This window comes from Neopelma chrysocephalum, unplaced genomic scaffold (genome assembly GCF_003984885.1).
Source record: "Neopelma chrysocephalum unplaced genomic scaffold, ASM398488v2 Primary Assembly neopelma1_69, whole genome shotgun sequence".
Lineage (NCBI taxonomy): Eukaryota > Metazoa > Chordata > Aves > Passeriformes > Pipridae > Neopelma > Neopelma chrysocephalum.
The window spans coordinates 9,641,591-9,662,229 of record NW_020897729.1 but is presented as its reverse complement, the minus strand read 5'-3'; the positions used below and the strand labels follow the sequence as shown (position 1 = coordinate 9,662,229).

The following is a 20,639-nucleotide window of genomic DNA, read 5'->3' as shown; positions in this document are numbered from 1 at the left end:
GCGTATTTTCACGTCTTCCAGCTGAATCATACTGAAATTAAAATGGCTGTGGCTTTTTGGAAGCTTTCATTTTTGTTTGGTTGGTTGTTTTGTTTTTATTTTTTTAATCTTAGTAATTCTGCAGCGTTTGGAAATCAGAGCCGCGATGACTTAGAAGCACAAATCCAATCAATATTTTGGCCTCAAGCTGCAGAAAGGGAGGTTCGGGTTGGATATTAGGACAAATTTCTTCACTGAAAGAGTGGTTAAGCATTGGGACAGGTTGCTCAGGGCAGTGGTGGAGCCACCACCCCTGGAAGTGTTCAAAAAACAAGATGTGACACTTTGTGATGTATTTTAGTGGGTATGGGGTGGAAGGTTGGACTCGATCTTGGAGGTCTTTCCCAACCTTAATGATTCCATAATTTGCTGCACCAATTTGCTGTAGTTCTGTTAAATCCTGTTCTGTATGTTTTTAGCATTGGGTATTATTCTTTCTCTTGTATTTTTTTGCACACAAATACACGTGAGTTACACCTGCTCCTTCAGCAACCTTTTTTTCCCGTGTCTATTTATAACTTCAGGCTTTCCTTAGAAATAAATTTAGAAACCTCATACATTGTCTTTTATGAGTTTAATGAAAAACTTTCTTTTTTTTTTTTTTGAGAGCACTGCAAAAAAACTTGAGATATTTAATCTGTGGCTTGGAAGTGCAGCTCCACAGGTACATCCCCTACTACTGCTGTGTTGGTAAATAACCCTAATCAAGATTGATGCTCATGAACCTCTTGCAAAGCTTCTGCTTTGTAAACATTTTGATCAAAGTACACTCTGAAGAGCTCTTTGAAAGTTGTGTTTTGAAGACCTGTGTGATCATGGTGTTTTATCATCATGCTTTACAGATGACAAATCACCTCAGCTGCTGAGAACAGAAAGGAATCAGATGCCTTTTTTTTTAGTTTTTTTTTTTTAAACACAAAAGTTGTTTGAGTGTTGTGGTGAGATTTCTAAACGCAAGAGGTTTATTTTAATCACCCATCTGGGAAAGAGCTGTAAGAAAAACTTCATTTGAAGCCAAGCACGAATTTATTTTTTTATTAATATAATAGATGTGCATTCATAAAAATCTTTGTGGAGAAAGAGGCTGAGGGTATTCCTGGGGGGAATCCCAGTCCAACGTGCTCCTGGTCACACCTGACCTGTGCTGTTTGATCAAGGAACTGGTTCCAAGCTGCCTCAAAATTCATCTTGTGCTTTCTTGGCACCGTAGGGACACCACAAAAATTACTCAGTTAATGTTTGTTTGGTTGCCTTTCCCATCTGTTTTCAGATAATCTGCTGAAAGGAGGAGGGATTTATCCTAATTTATTGTGGGTTTGCTCAGCTGCATTGCTGAGCACTGCCTGGCTCAAGTTGCTGGATGGATTTTAATGGACTTCACAGAATCATTTAGGTTGGAAAACACCTCCAAGGTCATCAAGTCCATCCTTTGACCCATCCCCACCTTGTCCCCCAGCCCAGAGCACGGAGTGCCATGGCCAGTCCTTCTTTGGACACCTCCAGGGGTGGGGACTCCAAACCTCCCTGGGCAGTCCCTTCCCATGTTTTAACAACCCTTTCCATGCACAAATTATTCCTTAATTTTTTTTGCAGAAAAGTTGTTTGACTGCTTTGGTGAGATTTCATTTTGTTTTATTAATATCTTTAAAATGCTGAAAATCCTGGAAGCAGTGGTTTACCATTGACTATTTCAGTTAAGAATTAAAGTAAAACTAAAATATTAGAGTATAAAATATAAATATCAAAATACTAAATAAAATAAAACTAAACACTAGAGATTTTTTTTCTAAGTATATAAGTAGAAACATAAGATCCATGTTCCCTGTAGGAATCAAGAATATCTGTTTATACTGAATATGAGGTGGAAAGGGTGCTGGGGATGTAGAGCAATTGTGCAGGGGGACAAAATAAGAAGCAGGGAGACAAAATAAGAGGAAAATATTCCTAAATTCTTCTTCCTATTCCTAAAATTACTGTAGTCTGATCTTAAAAATCTCCTTGTTCACTGAAATGATGTCGAGGGTTGAGGGTTATGGTTGTGTTGTGTAGTTATTGGAATTTATTTCTGCCCTTGAATCTGCTCCAAATCAGTCTCCTTGTCACAAAATACCTTTTTCCTTGGTTATTGCCTTTATTGAAAATCAGAATCTTCATCCAAACTGATCTCTTGGCATGTTCAGGAGGAATTTCTCCATGGAAAGGACAGTCAGACTTTGGAAGGGGCTGCACATGGGGGTGGTGGAGTCACCATCTTTTATCATCTTCTTCCACTGCCTCTCAACCATGGAAGATGTTCCAAAACCTTCTCCAAACTTGGCCTCTGGCATTAATTAATGCTTTTTTTAACATCCCTTCCTTGTCCATAGATTTCAATCTTGAGCCAAGAATCCCTTTCAAGGGAGGAAGTACCATTAATGCAAAGCAAAAGAAGCAAGAATTTTTTCCCATTTTTTTATTAATAATGAAGGTTAAACCAATTATTTCTCTCACTGTAAGTGTGACTGTTAATCTTAATTTCAGAAGATGGTTGATCTGCCTGCAGGGAAATAAAGGTGCATCTTCTTTTGAAATGCCTGTGAATATACAGTGACATCCTCCCCCATTCCTTTGGAATTCCAAGTTACAAAATGCAACAAGGAAACTCTTTTAAATGTGAATAAATAATGGAGGAAAGATTAATGCACTAATTGGACTATAAAATGCAGGAGATGTTTCCCTGCAAAGGTGCCTCAGTGGGGGATACAGCTTAAAAAAATCAAAAGCACAGCACTTCACTTCTTGCTTGTTTTGATCTTGCCTTAATTTTGAAAAGCTCAATTAGTTGGTTTTTTTATTTAGTTTAATATTTTCTTCCCATTGAGCCTCAGCCTAATTATTTTTCTCCTCACTTCTCTAACCTTCCAATGGAGTGTTATTTTGCTGTTCTGGTTTCTATTACCTGGCACTTGCATTCTGTAAGAAAAAAACCACATTGAGTCCTTTTTTCTCTCCACCCCAGCCCCCAAACCTTTCTGGAAGTTGGACGAAACTTTTCTCTGTACTTTTAACTCTCAAAGATTTTTGTGGCATCTACACATGAAGAGTCAGCCCCTGATATTGTTTAATTAGCTGTGGTAAAGCAGAGAACTGCATGTCTCCAAAAAGTGCCCCCCAGTCTCTTCCCTTTTCTCATCAGAAGCATTTAAGTGAATTTAGAGAGACTTTCTAATTAACTTAATAAAAATTAACTCTTCTCTCTTATTTTCCTTGTTCTTTCTTATTGAACTGCCATAGGGTTGTTGGTTATCTTTCAAACTCTAAATTATTTTTAATATGTATGTTCTTGGAGCCTATTTTAGAGTTTCTCCTTCGTTTCTATGGTTGAGAGCTGGAGGAAGAGGGGGACAAACTTCTTCTTGTCAGAACTTCCTGAAGGAAAACAGTTCTATGAATTAGGGAAATTTAATTCTGATGCAGGATTAGTGATACCAAAGGAGCTTTATTAACATTGCCACTAATTAAATATTCTGGACCTTTATTTGCAGTTGGGCAGGTGTGATGTAGTTTTATTAAATCAGAAATTCGTGGTGTCTTCAGCCAAAGAATCCCCCTCATTTTGTGGTGAGTTCCTCAGGAGTTGGTAACATTTGTCTTCACACTTGTTAGGTTGATTCAGTCCTGTGACTGAGCTTTTCCATTGGTTCCCAGTCAGCAGGTAAATAATATTTTTCCAACCCTTTAAAGAGAAATGTAAGATAAATGAACACAGCATTAGTTTTTGTGTTATGTTGCTTTTGTGAATATCGAATGTGAAAAGCTGAGTTTATCCAGTGTATTGAGACCAAAGGCTTTGGGGTGAATTGAAGCAGAAAGGAGAATTAATTCCAAGAAAATGTGAGCATCATGAATCCAGTTGTCCTTTTTTGGGGGGGGCTTAAATCAGGTCAGGTTCACCCAGATTGGTTCAGGCAAATGTAATTGTTCTTTTTGGACTTCCTGGGGCTTGCCTAATTATAGAACAAGGAGCTAATAGTAAGGGCTGGCTCTGAACTCTTCAGCTATTGTGTTGTTTCAGATTTAATTCTCTTTTCTTCCCTTAAAATATACACTTCTCCTGTGTTATCACCACAGCTATTGAAAGGAGTATCAAATATTGAGACTTTGGGATTACTGCTTTTCATATTCTCTTCTAGGATACAATAAAATCCCACAGAACTGAGAACAATTCCTTTCTGGGTGCTGTGTCTCTGTGACTGCTGCAAACTTGGGTTGATTTTCTAATGGTTGAACACACTGTGATTCCTGGGAGTGAGCAAGAAGGGCTCTGGAATAATTGTTCCTCCACTCACTGTTCCACCTCCACTCACTGTCCCAGTCATGTGTTGGTGTCTACCTGTAAAAATGTGTTCAGAGGAGCAGTTGAGTTGTGATAGAATCCCAGAATCCCTGAGGTTGGAAAAGCCCTCCCAGCCCATGGATCCCCCCTGTGCCCCATCCCCACCTTGTCCCCCAGCCCAGAGCACTGAGTGCCACATCCAGCCCTTCCTTGGACACCTCCAGGGATGGGGACTCCAAACCTCCCTGGGCAGCCCCTTCCAGTGCCTGACCACCTTTTCCATGGAGAAATTCCTCCTGCTGTCCAACCTGACCCTCCCCTGGCACAGCCTGAAGCCATTCCCTCTCCTCCTGTCCCTTGTTCCCTGGGAGCAGAGCCCGACCCCTCCCAGCTCCCCCCTCCTGTCAGGGAGTTTTAGGGAATGAGAAGGTCCCCCCTGAGCCTCCTTTTCTCCAGGCTGAAAGGAGCAGTTCTGGCATTTTCAGGTACAGTTCATTAAGTTACATTTTTCTGTGGTGGTGCCTCATGAATGACCCTTGTTGGTGTTTCTTTATATGAACCTCATTCCCAAACTTCTGAAGTTTTCATCCTCTTTAGGCCTTTTTTTCCCCCAGGAGTTAATTTTTTAACTTTGAGGCTACTAAACTATCAAGTTGCATGTCTCTAAAAGGAAAAAATGTGGGTTTTTTCCGACGTTGTCACTATTTTGCAGTGGGATGTGGTACCTGAGATGAGCTCAGTTGGTCAGAACACCAAGGGTGTGGGTTTGGTCCCTCCAGGGGCCATTCACTCAAGAATTGGACTCGATGATCCTCGTGGGTCCCTTCCAGCTCAGAATATTCTGGGATTCTGCGATTTTGGTGTCATGTGGAACTTTGATTTTAGCAGGTTTTTGAATTTATATTTTTCCTGCCCCATCTGCCTGTGCCATGTGTTGCAGTGCAGGAAGCTGCTCAAGCTTATAAAGAGCTAGAGGGGGGTTTTGGGGGCCTTTTGGAAACGTGCTCCATGTGCTGCTGGTGGAAATGATGAAACTTTAGTTACTGACAGTAAAGATGGCCCAGTGACTGAAAAATGGGAGCACACTTCTTCATTAAGTTGACTTTTGAGCTTTTTTATGTATATATATATATATGTATATATATATATAGACATCCCTAGAAGTGTTCAGAGCCAGGTTGGACAGGGCTTGGAGGAACCTGGACTTGTGGAAGGTGTCCCTGCCCATGGTAGGGGGTGGAACAAGGTGAGCTTTAAGGTCCCTTCCAACCCAGACCATTCTAGGATTCTATTTTGATAATATCTGTCTTATACAGAAGTGAAAGGTAACATTGCAGAAACAAAAAAAAACTCTTCCCTACCCCTCCTAAACCTCCAGGCAGGTTGTTATAGGGGTAATTTTGGGGAAAAACAAAAAACACCACACAGATGACATAAAAATAATATCTAAATAGAAATGTCACGTAGGAATGATAGCTAAAAACAATTCCAGACCGATTTTAAAATTATTTTTAGAGCAGAGTGAGGATTAAAGGGTGTTTTTCAATAGATGTCAACCAACCATTACTTTTACACATTCATTATTCTTTGTTGAGATAACAATTAACATGTATATAATGGGCCTGGAACAAGTTCACCCCTCATAAGAACAAAGCTAATTAGAAGAGTGCGTGTGAGCCTGTTTGATATTGCCTCGAGCAGCAGGGAGTGATCAAGAATTCCTGTTGAACTGATATTACATTAAAAAAAAAAAAAAGGCAACCCATGTGAGGCAGCCAAGACAAACTCCTGTTTCCAAGGAAAAGGCAGGAAAAAATTGAGTGGAGCAAATTTGGTTTGTAATATTTGTTTATTAAGCAACAGGGGTTTAAGTGGGATGTTTAAATCTTAAGTTGAGCTCATGGGTGTCTAAAAAAAAATCTTCCATATCCCTGGCAAGGTAAATGTATCATTTATTCCAGGAGCAGTGAATGGATGGAGCTGTTCTTGGAGGATGAGCTGTTCCTCTCTGATCTGTGTGTAAATAGAATTAGGCCTAAAGAAACAAGGTAATCAAAATCAATGTTTTCTATCTATAGAGTCACACACTGCAAACACAGGGCTCCTGCTGTAAGAACGCTTCAGAAAACAGCATTAGATGTCTTTTAGAGAAAGAAAATCTGATCAAATAATAAAAATTCTCGAGACATTTCGATGAAGCATCAGTATTTACTGGGAAGAAGGAAGATGGTACCATGACAAACTGTGAATAAAGGATGCTCACTAGGAAGCTTCCTGATTAATTCTGTTCCTATGTTAAAGGATTGGTTACTTGGATTGTCGTGTCTTTGAAAATTCCAGGAATTCAGGCAATGGTATAAACAATAATAAGAGGATAAGATGATGGTGTTAAAAATAAGATTAAAAAAAAAAACAATCCTTTGATCTGGGTGAGGAAATATTCAAAGCAGTGTTTGGTTTTCCACATTTACCTTCTGATTGCTGTTAACTTAAAGTTTTCACTTTTTAGAGCTTGAGGTGACACTGTGGGATGGGGGAGGCAGGAGGCTCTTAATCACAGACTGGAGCAAGACATTGATTAAAACAGAATAAATATGATTTTATCTTAGACATGAGATAGAATTCTCACATTAGACACGATATGGAATTGCTGAGCAATATTATGGATATGACACAGCTTTCTGGGTTGGAAATTCTTTGTCCTTCTGTTTTTTTGGGCACAATTATGAGGATTTATTTATTTCTTGGGAATCAGTTGAATTCCCTGGAAGGGGCTCTGCATGGACTGGTCCCAGTGCAGTTCTCTGCAATGCTGCCCTGGCCCAGCAGCTCAATGACTGAAAGTTTTTCTGAGTGAATCCCTGGTTCAAATTCAATAAGAGTTTTCTCTTTGTGCATTCAGAGCGAACACTTTGGCTGAAGTAAAGCAGAGGAATTTTAATACACTCCTAATCCATTTAAACTGGTGGGCCACGTACAGGCTCCATACAATTTCTTTTTTTAAATATATCTGTGCTTCAGTCAAGCATTGCAATTTGCTGACAGATTTTCTTGCTGCATATTGACTTCAATTATTTTTGTGCCAAATAGTCCCTTACACTTCACAATAGACACATTTCTTCATCTGAACCTACATCTGTTTCTTTTCCTTTATGTCGAGCTCACAGACTGCATATATTGAAATATAGATTGGTTTCTGTATTACAGCATTGAACCTGCTTTTAAAATATAACCTCCACAGAGTGGAAGACACTGGAAATGAACCAATGTTTGAATTAAAAAAAAACCCCAAAACAAAAACAAAAACCACCCACAACTTTTATATATAAAATCAGTTTTCTCGTCTGCAGTTTTTGTATATCAAACACAATATTTAATAGCAATCCCCACACCTCCAACCTTGTAAACACCATATGGGAAATCAAATTAAATACTTCATTTAAAAAAAAAACCCTCAGTGAAATACTATTCTAAAGAAAGTTTATTACAATAAAACAGGGAGCAAATCTTGATTTATGCAGTTTAGCACAGTTTTGCCTGTGCTCCCAACTTTTGGTACTGAGGTATTGAATCTAAATCCCCTTGATGCAGTATAATATAGAAACCCTCTTCTGAACATATTCCAGCTGAACAAAGAAATTATTTGCTCTAATTCACTTTATGGAGACGTCGTAGCAGCATCTTGTGTTACACAAATTGCAGGAGATGAGGAGCCTGATCTCACTGTTAAAATGCTTAAATTGATTTTTCAAGTCTTTAATAATTTCTCACTGTTCTACAGCACAGTAATAAATGAAGCTGGCATTCAAAAATCTGGTTTTGGGTTGGAAATTGGAGCAGGGATGTGTGCACAGAGCTGGTTGTTGCAGGAAAGCATTAACCGGTTTTATGTGGCACAGTGTGGTTAAATTGTTATTTTAAAGTTGTTCTTTTAATGCAGATTGGGTGGGAAATGCTGCCTGGATGTCATGGAAGCCCTTGGGGAGGGCTCCAGTGCTGTGGGGATTTGGAGAAGCCTGAGGAACACGGACTGTGGGATAGAGGAGAATTACTTGATGTGAATCCTAATTTTCTGGACCTATTAATACATCCTGGACGCTCCATGGCTGCCAAATCATCACCTTTATTTAGTGTGTCTCAGTTATAAATTTAACCACCTTGATTCAGTGAGGCACTTAATCATGCAGGGAATGGCAGTGGAAGAGCTCATTTCAATTCCCAAAGTTTGGCTTTCACCAAGTCCCTCTGCTCCTCCAGATCTCAGTGCTCAGAGAATTCACCTGGTCCTGTGTCCCCAGGTTGTAAAACTGGTCACAAAATGATCCCGACCTCCCTTCTGTGCTTGTGAGTCCAGAATGGACTCGCTTCCCACCTGGAGCTTGCAGGTTCTGCTCTAGGATGGAGACCTGGGAAGAGGGAATTCCTCTGAGAAGCTTTAGTTAAAATAGTAACATAAAAATGCTCAGTGTGTAGTTTTTAGAGAATGTTGGCGAAATAATTACACACAGAACAACTTGGAGCTGATACTGGTCAGTGTCTCAATTATTCTCTCATAAACTCACTGATATTTCACATCCATATTTTGGATTTGAAGAATCCAGGTCTCCTTTTCCACAGGAGTTAATGAAAACTTCACGGAACGAGAAGGATAACGTAACAACACAAAGGAAAAAATTTACTGTGAAAAATTTGTCTAAATTAAGGCTGTAATTGATCTCCTCAGCTGTCCTGTCTTGAGGAGCTGGCCAGGTTTTATTGTGCTTTATTGCTGAATGACTGATCACCACGTAGATGGAACGGAGCAAGCACCATATGTTTTGTTCGCCTAAAAGCTCATCAATTCAACGTCTGTTGGGTCCCTCGAACATGATGTGTTAGCAGATTCCTTCCAGGAAAACAAAACCCAACTACAAAGTCATCAGGTTGAGGTATTATCCTTTCAGATGCTTTTTCAACCCAATTCGTTCCTTGGCTGGAAACACAAGCCAGATGCAGCCCTGAGTTCTGATTAATTGTTTGTCAGAAGCCGTGTAGCACGCTGAGCATGGAGGGATCTTGGGTTGCTGATGAAAAAAACCCAACAGTCTCCACAAAACCTCTGTGTGGAAACACTCAGAGAAGAGCAAATCTTGGATAAAATCTTCTTTTATGATTAGCAGTGAACACCACAGGGGTGGCAGCATTTTATAGAATATGGATTAAATTGAATATTTATTTTAAGCTTGGCAAAGGTTCGGAGAGCGGGGTTATTGTGCAGGTTATTGTGTGTTATATTATTAGAGCAGGCCCTGGAACATGAGAGTGAAGGAATTATGGTTGTAAAACGTCAGTGCAGCCTTGTGAGGCAGACAAAGAGCTCCTCAGGTAGAGAATTTGGAGCAGATAGGATGACTCAAGGCTGTGTGTCAGATCTCTAACAGAGGGCAATGAATCACTTGCCCAGGCAGTCCCTGTGCTTGGCCCAGCAGAGCCTGCTTAATGTCCTTATTCCAGGTGTAACCTGTCTGTAATTCCTCTGTCCACAGCAAGTTCCTCTTCCTTCTAATTTTGGTTGGTGAGTTCTGATGCAACCAAAATGGGATGTTTATACCTGTGGCATTATGTATTGCCACCATCCCACCTGCCCTGCTCTCCTGTGGGATCTTCCTGCAGAGCTGGCAGCAGCTCTTTGGGACATTTATATCCCAGAGAAACAGGGAATGATCCAAATGAACAAATGACATTTCTCTGGTTTTATGATCTTAGAAGTGCAGGGTGTTAAGGCCACCCTGATGACTTAATTGAAAGGGAAATGATTTTTCCATGTACCAGCTGAAAATCAGAGGAAATCTAAACTCCTGGAATATTGCAGGATAAACCAATATAATTCAAACCCATCATATATTAAAGAGAAGTTTCTATCTTTGCACTTATTTTCACGGTCCTGTTTTATTTGCATTAAATTCAAGAGGGGGGAGGATGTTGCTGCTTTTTTTCTCATTGCAGTTAATAAGTTGGAAAAAGTATTCCCTCCCACTCCCTTCTGTGTGTGCCCAAGGATTAGCCACTGCCCCAAACTTCACTATAGATCCAGCCTGCTTTTAAAAACTGCAGCATTTCCAGGCACAGTTGTCCAGATCTGATGATCTTATAGACTTCATCACCTGATAGACTCCTGTAATCATTCTTCTGACCACAGAATATGGAAGAGGGAAGGAAATCCCAAATATCCAACTTGCTGCCCTGTTTGTTTAACAAACTCACTTGTGGCAAAGTGAGATTTCTGAAAGGTTTCAGATGTCGTGCAGAGAGGGCTGGCTCTGTCTGTGCTTCACTGAAACTTTTGCAGAAATCACTCCCATTTATCCCTCCCGCTGTTAGAGAGGTGAACGAGGTGAAATATCTCTTCCTCTCCGCTCTTTGAAGCTTTTTTTAGTGACAACGTTGTATTCCTTCTGAATGAATAACTCACTGCCAGGTCAAGCAGAGTGTGGGGTGTTGTGTGTGTGTGCACAGATAAATCCTGGGCTTGGATCCCTGCTTTGCAAATAAACCCAGTGATGTTAAACCCTCGGTGAGGCTGATTCAGTTCTTCCCCAGCTCAGTGGGAGTTCTGCCTGGGGGGAAAAACCGAGAACCTTCACAGTGACTTTGATTTCATTCAAGCTCATTTTTGAGAAAAAAAAAACAAATCACAAAAAACCAAACCAAAAAACAGCTGATCCACCAGAATCCTGTGAATGCCACATCTGTGAACGTTGAGGGCTGTTTCTGCTGTGTGTGATTGCCACAAAACAGCTCTGAAAGATCTTAACAGTGGAGAGTGTGAGCCTTTGATTCCTCCCCCTGGAATTAGTGCAGTTTTTTAGAGCACACACAGAACAACTGGGTATTAATTGCAGCTGTTGCTGACATCCTGAGCTCTCTCCTGGCACTGCTGGGGTGCGAAGGGGAAGTATTTGGGCTGCAAAGACTGGAAATCAGGAATTCAAACCAGCTCCTTGCAAGTTGCTGTGTCAGTGAGGTGAGAGGAAGGAAGGGCTTGTTTGGGATTCATCACCAGAAGTTCCATTTGGACATGGCAAAGTTAACTTGGGCCTGTCCTGAGAGGAAGGAATGGCTTCTGTGGAATTCCTAATCAGCAGAAGCTCCATTTGGACCTGGCAAAGTTACCTTGGGTCTGTCCTGTAGAACAGCCCTTGCCACCAGTGTGGAGCAGTGAAGGAAGCTCAGTCCTCATCTCCTGCCTTGCGTGAACGTTCAGAAAGGAGCTGAATGGGATTGTCCAAAACATGTTCTGAAATAAATTACTCCACAGTGAACAGCAGCATTTTCAGTCCTTCTGCTCCTTTGATACCTTGGACTGTGCCTCCTGGAGGAGAGAGGAGGGAGCCAGGCTGGAAGGGAGGTCTCTGCAGGCTCCAGACAAGGGTGGAGAAAGGGGCATGAAAGTGCAGCTCAGCTCAGGCGTCTAATTCAGATGTTCTAAAAAATCCTCTGAAAGGAACCTTTTTTTTTTTTCTTTTTGCAGGGATTACATAAGAAGTGGGAGTTTGGGTGATGTGAGTCTCCTCAGGGTATTAGTCATAACACAGACACTGTCTTGAAACATCTCCACTTGATACATCTGTGCTTTTAGCTTTAAAAAAGGAATCATTTGGCTGTGGTGGGACTTGGGAGCCTGTAGGTCCTCGCTGGCTTGAATGTTTCCTGTGTGAGACGTTTTGCAGTCCTTTGTTAGGTATTTCTCCTCATTTCTCAGCATTGGAAAACCTGGTCAGTGGGGACTCATTTTTTATCTCTCAGAAAATGACAAATACAAACTTAATTGAAAGGGAAATGATTTTCCAGATTTATAGATTTCTGAGGCTCAGAGCCTGCATGAGTAGCTTTAATTAAATTCATTTTCCTGCGGAGCTGCTCGTTGTTTCAGTTACTCAAATCTCTACACATGTTGCTCCTCCCTGCTTTTCAATTTGCTCATGAGACGTTATTTAAATGCTTGTCAGCTGCCTGAGAGAACCTAGAGAGCAGGGATAACTTCAAGTGTCAGAAGGAAAGGGGAAAAACATTAAATTCTGTCCTTTTCCTATTTTTATGCTACTTCATATGGGCAAAACCGAGTCAACACCCATGTCTGTGTTGGGTGAGAAACCTAAAATATGAAGCAATCCTGTTATTTTTCTTCAATTATCTTCTCTTTGGCCTTTGTTTTGGTAACCAGGAGAACACATGGTATTGATGAGACTTTGAATGTTGTTAATTAAGTAATTAAGAGTGCCTTGAGAGGATTATTCATATATAAAAGGTTAATGGGAGGGTTTAATTTATGGAGAGCAGCGTGGCCAAAACCAATGGAGGGTGGCTGAAAAAGAGTTTAGCTGGAGAGAGAAAGGTGGGTGACAGGGAGAGGGTTGTGTTTTCTACCAGGGCTACAAAGAGCTTTCACAAAGTGGAGAAAAAGGTGGTTCAGAACTGGTGTGGACTGAGGGTGTTCTGAGGAGAGGAGATGTGACACGAGGAGTCTGTGTGACGTTAGTGCAAGAGGAAACAGTCAGACACAAAGAAAGAATTGTTTTATCAAAGCAGCAGCACGATGCCCACAGAGATGAAAGAAGGAATCGTGGTCTCTGAGCTCCTGGAGATTAAGAGGCAGATGTGTGAGACTTGTGTGAAGAGAGAAAAGCAGTTTTGTTCTTGCACAAAAGGTGTGCTTTCGTTTCAGTCAGCGGCGGCTGCTTTTTGATCCAGGAAAAAAATGTGAGAGTGAGGGAAATTAAAGCTCTTAATGTGTTTTCTTGTTTCCTTGTTGAGTCATTCCGAGAAAACTCGTAATGAAAGGATGGTAACTAAGTGTCTAAAGGAACAGTCTGTCTCAAGAGAGATGGAGATCAGACCAGATGAAGGGAAATGATTTCCTGAAGTTGAGCCACGGACAAGGTCAGCGGGTTTGGTAAGAACAGCTGAAAAAGGTGCTGACGTCCCTCTGTTTAATTATGGAGGGTGTTTGGACTCTCAGGCTTTTAATTCTGTGCCCTCAACTTTAAAATCTGCGACTCAGTGCAGTTTTGAGGGAGATGTGCCCCATGGGAGAGCACACCCAGGTTGTCCCAGTGACCAGTGGACAGGTTGCCAGAGGAGAGTTTGGAGTTTAAGTGTCAGCAGGTCAAAGCTGTGGGTTAAAGTCTGTAAGAGTCATGGAAAGGATGGTTTGTTTTGGGGTATTTTTAAATATTTCGCTTTGAAACGAAGGAAAGATCTTTCTTGGTTTGTTCTCTTTCTGGTTCAGTGCCTCTAAAATTTCTGCTCCATCTGGTATGGAAATTTGAGGAGAGACCAACAATAAAACGCAGTGTGGGGATGATTTTATTTTAAAAAAGTCAGGTTAGTTAAGTTCCAGAATAAGTCAAAGGACAGTTCTCACTGATGTGATACTCAGACTATTTACCTAAGAAAGGACAAAGACATCAAGCAGTGAAGATAAGCTCTGAATTATCATAAACTCCATTTCACATGAGAAACTGGCTTTTTAATTCAAAAGGAAATATTCATAAGCCATCTTAGTTTGTAATTTGAATATAATGTGATGAAACCTGGTAATAAGAGACTGGTGGGGTTTCTTTCTCTTGCTGTCACAACAGGTGGCTTTGGAACACAGTCTGAACAGCACAGCCCTTCCAAAATAATCACCTCAAGAATTTTAAGAGGAAATTCAAATGCGCATCAAGGACACAGAAACAGATCTTCCCTTGCGGGGGGAAGAAGGGAGAGTTCATTCCAAAATCTGCGGAGTTTTGTGAGGAAACTTGTGTTGATTTTGGTCAATGAGTTAGTTTGGCATCAAGGAAAGCTGCAAAATCCGTGTGTTGTTCGTAGCTTGGTCAGTGAAAATGAAGGTTTATTGTGAGAAGAGAATTCGCAGCTGGTAGGAAAATTCAGTGTTTATTGGTGAGATGGTGGGAATTGCAGTGAGTGCTAAGGAATATCATGTGACTGTGTTTTAATTGCAAGAATTTACCAAGTGCTTTTACCTAAGCTTCATCATACAAAGCCAGAGTGAAGGAGTAAACACCTCACTGCACAACGAGCAGAAATTTGGATGAGAAATAGATATTTTAATTCAATCATGCATCAGTATTTACAGACATCCCCACCTGAGTGAGGACGTTCTGTGATTGCATTTTATTTTAGTGAGGTGCTTTCAAAACTCGTGGCTGGTGAAAGAAACTCTGGGCAATTGATCTTCAATTCCTGGTGCATTTTGCTTCATCTAATGAGGTGATTCATCCACAAGGTAATGCCACAGTTGTCCTTGTTGAGCTGCCCATTAAACACATGGCACAGCTTCTCCTTTCCATGCTTTTGGAAATAATGACCCGTTCAGATGTGGGGCATCAGATGGTCAAGGTTTATGTAATGTCTTTTTTAAGTGACATATCCAGGTTGGAGCAATCCAGGGGAAAAGAACACATCTCCAAACAAATTTTTTTTTTTTAGCCAATCTGTGCTTTTGGGGAAGAAATAGTGAGTTTTGGAGAGGCTTAATGGCTTTGGAGGTGATTGGGGGATGGTCAGTGTGTTGGACCAAAGCACTGAGGAGGGAAAATCAGCAAAGTCATAGAGCAAACTCTGATTTGGGTAAATAAATGGTAGGAGGAAGCATCTACCTTCATTTCTGTTGGGTTCTTTTGGAGTCCAAGCCCTGCAGAGCTCATTCCTTTATTGGTTTTACCCAGCACCCACCAAAATCAGTTGGGAAGTTTTCCAGCCTTCTTCAGATTGTGTCCAAGGGGATTTTCCATAGTTTCCCTATGGCTTAGCTGCCACTTCTGACCAGCACGTCCCCAGCTGCACATCACCCACTAAAACCATGACAATATATCCCAGCTTTGAGAGTTGCCAGTTATTTTTAAATGTCCTAACCAGTGTGGAAGAATTTTCCAGATCCTTTTCTTCTTAATTTCAACGTTGTATCCGTGATTTTTGCACTGTTGTGCAGTGTAATGGCCTTGCTAATGTGTTCCCATGCCTCAGTGGTGAGCTACTTAATGTATCTTGAAATAGTGTAATTTTGTTGGCATTACAGAGGACATGGAATTATATACATTATTCAGCACGTCCCCTGTTATTCCCCCGAGAGTGTAAAAATAGAAATGAATAAAAAGTGGTTTAAGTGGATATATGGTTATGAAGGAGATTAAGTCTGTGTGTACACACAGGTTTGTCTTCTTCCCATGGTGACTTTGCCCTCTCTGACGTGAAGGAATGAGATGACCTTCCCCTTGCAGAAGAAAGACAAAGTGGGTTAGGAAATGTGTATAATTTATAAGCCATTCTCTATAGATAAGAGTGAATATCCTGTATAAATCACAGCCTTGCAGAAGGCAGGAAGGATTTTCAGGGCTGTGACACGATGCAAGCCACACACTGTCAGTTTTGTATCTTCTCACAAGGTGTGTGTTGGATGAAAAATAAATCTGCCACAAAATGGAGATATTGCAACATGTTGCATTGGGTTTGGGGCCAAAGTCTGTGTATGGGAAAGGGAATCAGTTCAACAGGAAGCACAGAAATCCATAACTTTGCTTTCCTCTTGAATTGTCTCTGCAGCCTCTTTGTATCTCTTATTATGCAATTTGATATTTAAGTGCTGATCAGGTCACCAGAGTATATAATATTTGATTTTTAATGCTCACAGTTGGCATCAAAACCCCACAGATTTGCAGGTCAGGCTGGAGATGTCCTGGTTGTTGAGAAGTTGTGGGCTCTAAGCTGTGCTGTGGTTTGGGAATAGGGAGTGGGATGCAATTTCAGGAAAACCCACCTGAACCATAGAATAGATTTGTGGAATTGTTAAGGTTGGAAAAGATCTTTAAGATCAAGTCCAACCATCAACACAGCACAATGTTCACCATTTAACCACGTCCTAAAGTGCCATATCCACATGTTTTTTGAACACTTCCAGGGATGGTGACTCTACCACTTCCATGGACAAGCCTATTCCTGGGCTTCACAACCTTTTCTGTGAAGAAATGTTTCCAAATGTCCAATCTAAACCTCATCTGGTGCAATTGGGGCCATTTCCTTTCATCCTTTTAACACTGTGCTCCGGGTGTCTTGAAGGAAAATAAACCCGAAGCTGAAGGCAGGTTTATAAACACAAACGATGCTGGGCTGTCTCCTGCAGCTTCCAGAGGTGCAAACTGTTTTATTGGTATTAGCAGGGAGCCCCTTGGCTGTAATTAGGCAGCCACAGAGTACAGAATATTTCTCCAAGATGCCACAGCACTCGCTGGTTTGATCTAACCCACTGGTGCTATTTTCTCCCTTATTCCGACAGAAAACGCCGGTGGCTGTTTCTCGCTCCGTGGAAGGAAGCTAAAGGAGTTAATTGAATTAAATCCTGAATCTGGGTAGCCAGGAGTAAGGCAGACTGAAAACTGAAGCCTGAACTCTGTTTGAGCTTGAAGAGAGACACTGGGAACGTCTTGGAGAGCAAATCTACTGCTTGGAGAGCAAATCTACTGCTTGGAGACCAGCAGGGCTCGTGAAAGGTAAGACTTCAGAGCAGTGTGGTGTGGAGGCCACCAAAATGTGACCAGAACACTTCAGAGCTGATCCAGGGGTTTGCTGATGTTCTCGTTGCTGATGACTTAAAACAATCTTGCTCCCCGTGGCAGGGGATGAATTAATTGTGTTCCAGCAAAAATCTTATAAGGCAGAAACAATTCCCATATCCATGTTTTGCCATTGGATGGTTTCTTTTGCAGGAATGGTTTATTAACAAATGTCAAGAGAGAAAAATCTTTGTGGAGGAATTCAGTGTATAAAACTGATGGTGAAAATCCTCTGCTGGTAATGAATTGGCTTAATTAGGATCAAATTAACTAAACGGTCAAAACAGAGGGACTTGGACTTTGCAGTTACTTTGGAAAGCACTGAATGTTGAGTTTTTTTTGTGCTCTGCCACAGTTTGAAGCTATAAAAATGTTCTTATAGGAGGCATAAGAAAACAAAAGCCTGGCAAGTCAAGTCAGCTACAAACTTCTAAGTCGTGACCACTGAATACAGTGAAATGCATTAATAGAGCAGGAAATGGGAGAATGGCAAAAAAAATTGTTCAAATCACAGCAGAGACAAGAATTAGGTCATGGACAAATGGCATTTACTGGCAGAGCAAGCAAGGGAGGGATTATGTCCTAGAAAATAAGAAATTAATGCCTCGTTATTGGTGGTTCTCCCTGTTTTCGGTGTCTGAATATAGACCTTTATTTTTTCACAAATAATATTTTATACGTGGTTTTTACACACTCTTATTTCTCTTGATTATCCCCAGCAGGGCAAAAACTCAGATTAAAAAAGTGATGAGAGAAAAAAATAAGAGTCTTGTCCCTAAATTTCTCTTCAGTTGCTAGAGAGAAACCTGTCAATAATATGAGTGGGGACTTAACTTGTCGGTTGATGTTTTTGCTGTGCTGGTAACATGGTTTCAGTGTTTCCTCACTTAAACATTCAAGGTCAATTAAAACTTAAATAAACAGATTAAACTTTGCCTTGCTGGCTGTGGAGAAGGCAGTCTGTGCACAGGTCTTCATCACAAGAGCTAAAAGCCTGAAGAATTTGCTCTTCTGTGTGCAAGTTACTCGATATTTCTTATGATTCCTTCCCAAATCTGACACTTAAATAGAGTGTCTTGGTTTTATGAGGGTTCTGACCTGGACTCAGATCTCATTGTCACTTTGGAAACAACATCTTTCTTTCCAAGGCCTGCAGTTCTGTGCTGGATGTTGTACAAAAAAACCACAATATGTGTCAGCTCTGCTTTAATGGTTGTGGGTTTAGTTTGGGGAGGCACTAACTAGATAATTGCTACCTGCTGGCACAGAGAATAGGTGGTTATTTAATGTATGCAGATTTTTAAGAAAAAAAAAAAGTTAAGCCTGCTGAATAACTTCATTTTCAGGATCAAAATGCGCCTTAATTTGAGACTGAGATTTTAAAAATATACATTATTCCTCCCCTGTGTATTAGTGTTGTGAAGCTCTGGTTTATCACTCTTACTAATGTGGAGAAAGAAGGAAGCTGGATTGTGGTTGCAGGAAATGCTGGGGTTTGTTGTTTTGTTTTTTTTTTAAATCAGTTGAGCAACAAGTTTGCCTTTCTCCTGAAGTTTTGCCCTCTGACTTCACAAAGGCTTCAGGAGGATTCCTGATGTGCTCTCACACTCCCTGTTTTCATGTGCCCTTCCTTTCTCCTTCTCTCCCAGTGGATGTTGCACATTTTCTTTCGTGCTCTGCACAAAGTTGGCAGCTGAATGGGAAAGGCCCATGGGTATCTGTCTGATTTTACTCCTCCTTATCACTTTATCCCTCTTTGGAAAGCATCCTCTCATTATGTAATCTGTGCTTCCAACCTCAGCCAGATGCATTTCCCAGGTAGGACGGTTCAGGGTGTGCTTTATTTACCTGGTGTCACTGGGAAGAGTTTGAGATGCTGGATAAGGAACAAGGTGCATCCTCTTGCTTCCCATTTGCCCATGGGTGCAGTTCTGCTTGAGATTTTGTCTGAAAGAAAAATTACAGTAACTTCTGATACTGGTATCACCTTGTAGCTCTTGGGGGTTTTAAAGTTCTGTGTCCCTTTACCCTTGTTTCCCCATCTCTGACAACTTTTCCTAAGAGCAGCAAATCTAAAAGTTCCCTTTATCTAGTCCTGATTTCTGTGTGTAGATTAAACACTCCAGATGTTTGAGATCATGATACGCTGCAGAGGTTATTTTTTTCTAGACACTAGAAATGGGGAATACAAAGGATAAGGACATATTGGGTTTAGCAGAACCGGAGGAGGTTTTAATCTTCATCCCAAAGTTCCTGGCACAGCCTGTTGAATAATTTCAAATACCATTTGCTTATCATCTTGTGGCATCATAGCAGTGCTTTACTGTGTAATTTGGCAACTGAAATGCTGTGGCAAAAGAAAAGTGTGGCTCCTGGTTATTGTTGTCTTCTGCAAAGCAGAAAGTTTCCTCATATGTGGGCTGGTGCCAGGCAAAATTACAGTCCTGATCCTAACAGCCCCAAAAGCAAGTAGGGCAGAAACAGCTCCTATAAATCACTGTTTTCAGCAGAGGTTTGTGCCAGGTGAGGAGCTGGGCTCTGCACCTGCTTCATCCTTAACTAAATAGGTGCTGATAGAAGTTTTTAAACTCCAACCTCTATTTCCAGCTGTCACCGTCGAGCTGTGGCTTGGCTCGTTCTTCCTCTCACTTGACGATGTGATGGGGAATCTGAGAAACTATTTTCAGGGATTCTAGAGTTTCCCTGACCTACTGTTGAGGAAAAAAGTTGGGTCCTGCAGTGAGGAAAGCTTATTTACACCTAGGAATTGCCCCTGTGGCAGTGTGGAGACAAGAGCTGTGTCTGAGCTGTGGCTCTGCCTCTGTCCCATCGGGTTTGTGGCAGTATCCTGGCACCACAATGCCATCAATATTTGTGGAAGGGCTTGTGGAGCTGCCTGGGGAGCCCAGGATGTGCCCAAGAAGGTGCCCCAGGCCGTTTTAGGGAGGGATGGTGGTACCACAGAACAAGAAGTGCCTCTGGGTCAGGTTCCATCACAAACCCTGCACTGGGTGTCACCTCCTTGTGTGTCCCCACCTGTTCTGACCTTTCCAGATAAAATAGGAGTATTGCCTATGAACAAGTGAATATTGCAAGCTGCTGTTTGGGTTGATTAATTGGTGGAGCTTGTAAATCATTTTCTGTAATAATTACACAGGTTGAAAACGATTAAAATTCATCATCGGCTGCTTCTTACAGTCAAGCTTGTGCTACTTTATGTGGTAGGTGGAATAATTTATTGTGAGAGCCCATTTAGAAGCTTTTTTCTGGAAGAGATTAGCAACTGTCATCTTTATTTCTACTATTCTGCTTTTCTAATATTTGTGTTTCTACTCCCACTTCGACATATTTGGGGAATGATACCTTGCTGGGAGGGAAATGGGATATAAAGGCTGAGCACAACTGGATTGTTCCAGGAACTCCAGGCTACTGCCTGACCTTGCAAGTGCAGCCTCCTTGAAGTAATTCAAGTAGCTGTAGCTCATTATTACACCTGAGATTTGGACACGCTGGAAATCATCTTGTGCGGTTGAGATTTGAAACCGTGGGTTTCTTAAATAAAAGGGCCACGAGCAAATTCAGAATTGTTTTGCCCCAAAACAAGAATTAGGTTGATGGTATTGGTCAGCAGCCTGAAAATAAACACAAAGGAGCTCTCTTATTTCAGATTTTTGGGAAGGAGTTCCTCT

At 41.2% G+C, this 20,639-nt stretch overlaps 1 long non-coding RNA gene across 1 annotated transcript in view; it reads left to right on the top strand.

Annotated features, from left to right (window-relative positions):
• The window catches only part of LOC113968769, a 124,303-nt gene that overhangs the window by 8,936 nt on the left and 94,728 nt on the right, over positions 1-20,639 (top strand). The window contains exon 2 of the long non-coding RNA XR_003534650.1: positions 16,674-16,887. This is a non-coding gene — a long non-coding RNA (uncharacterized LOC113968769). The remainder of the gene's footprint in view (positions 1-16,673; positions 16,888-20,639) is intronic.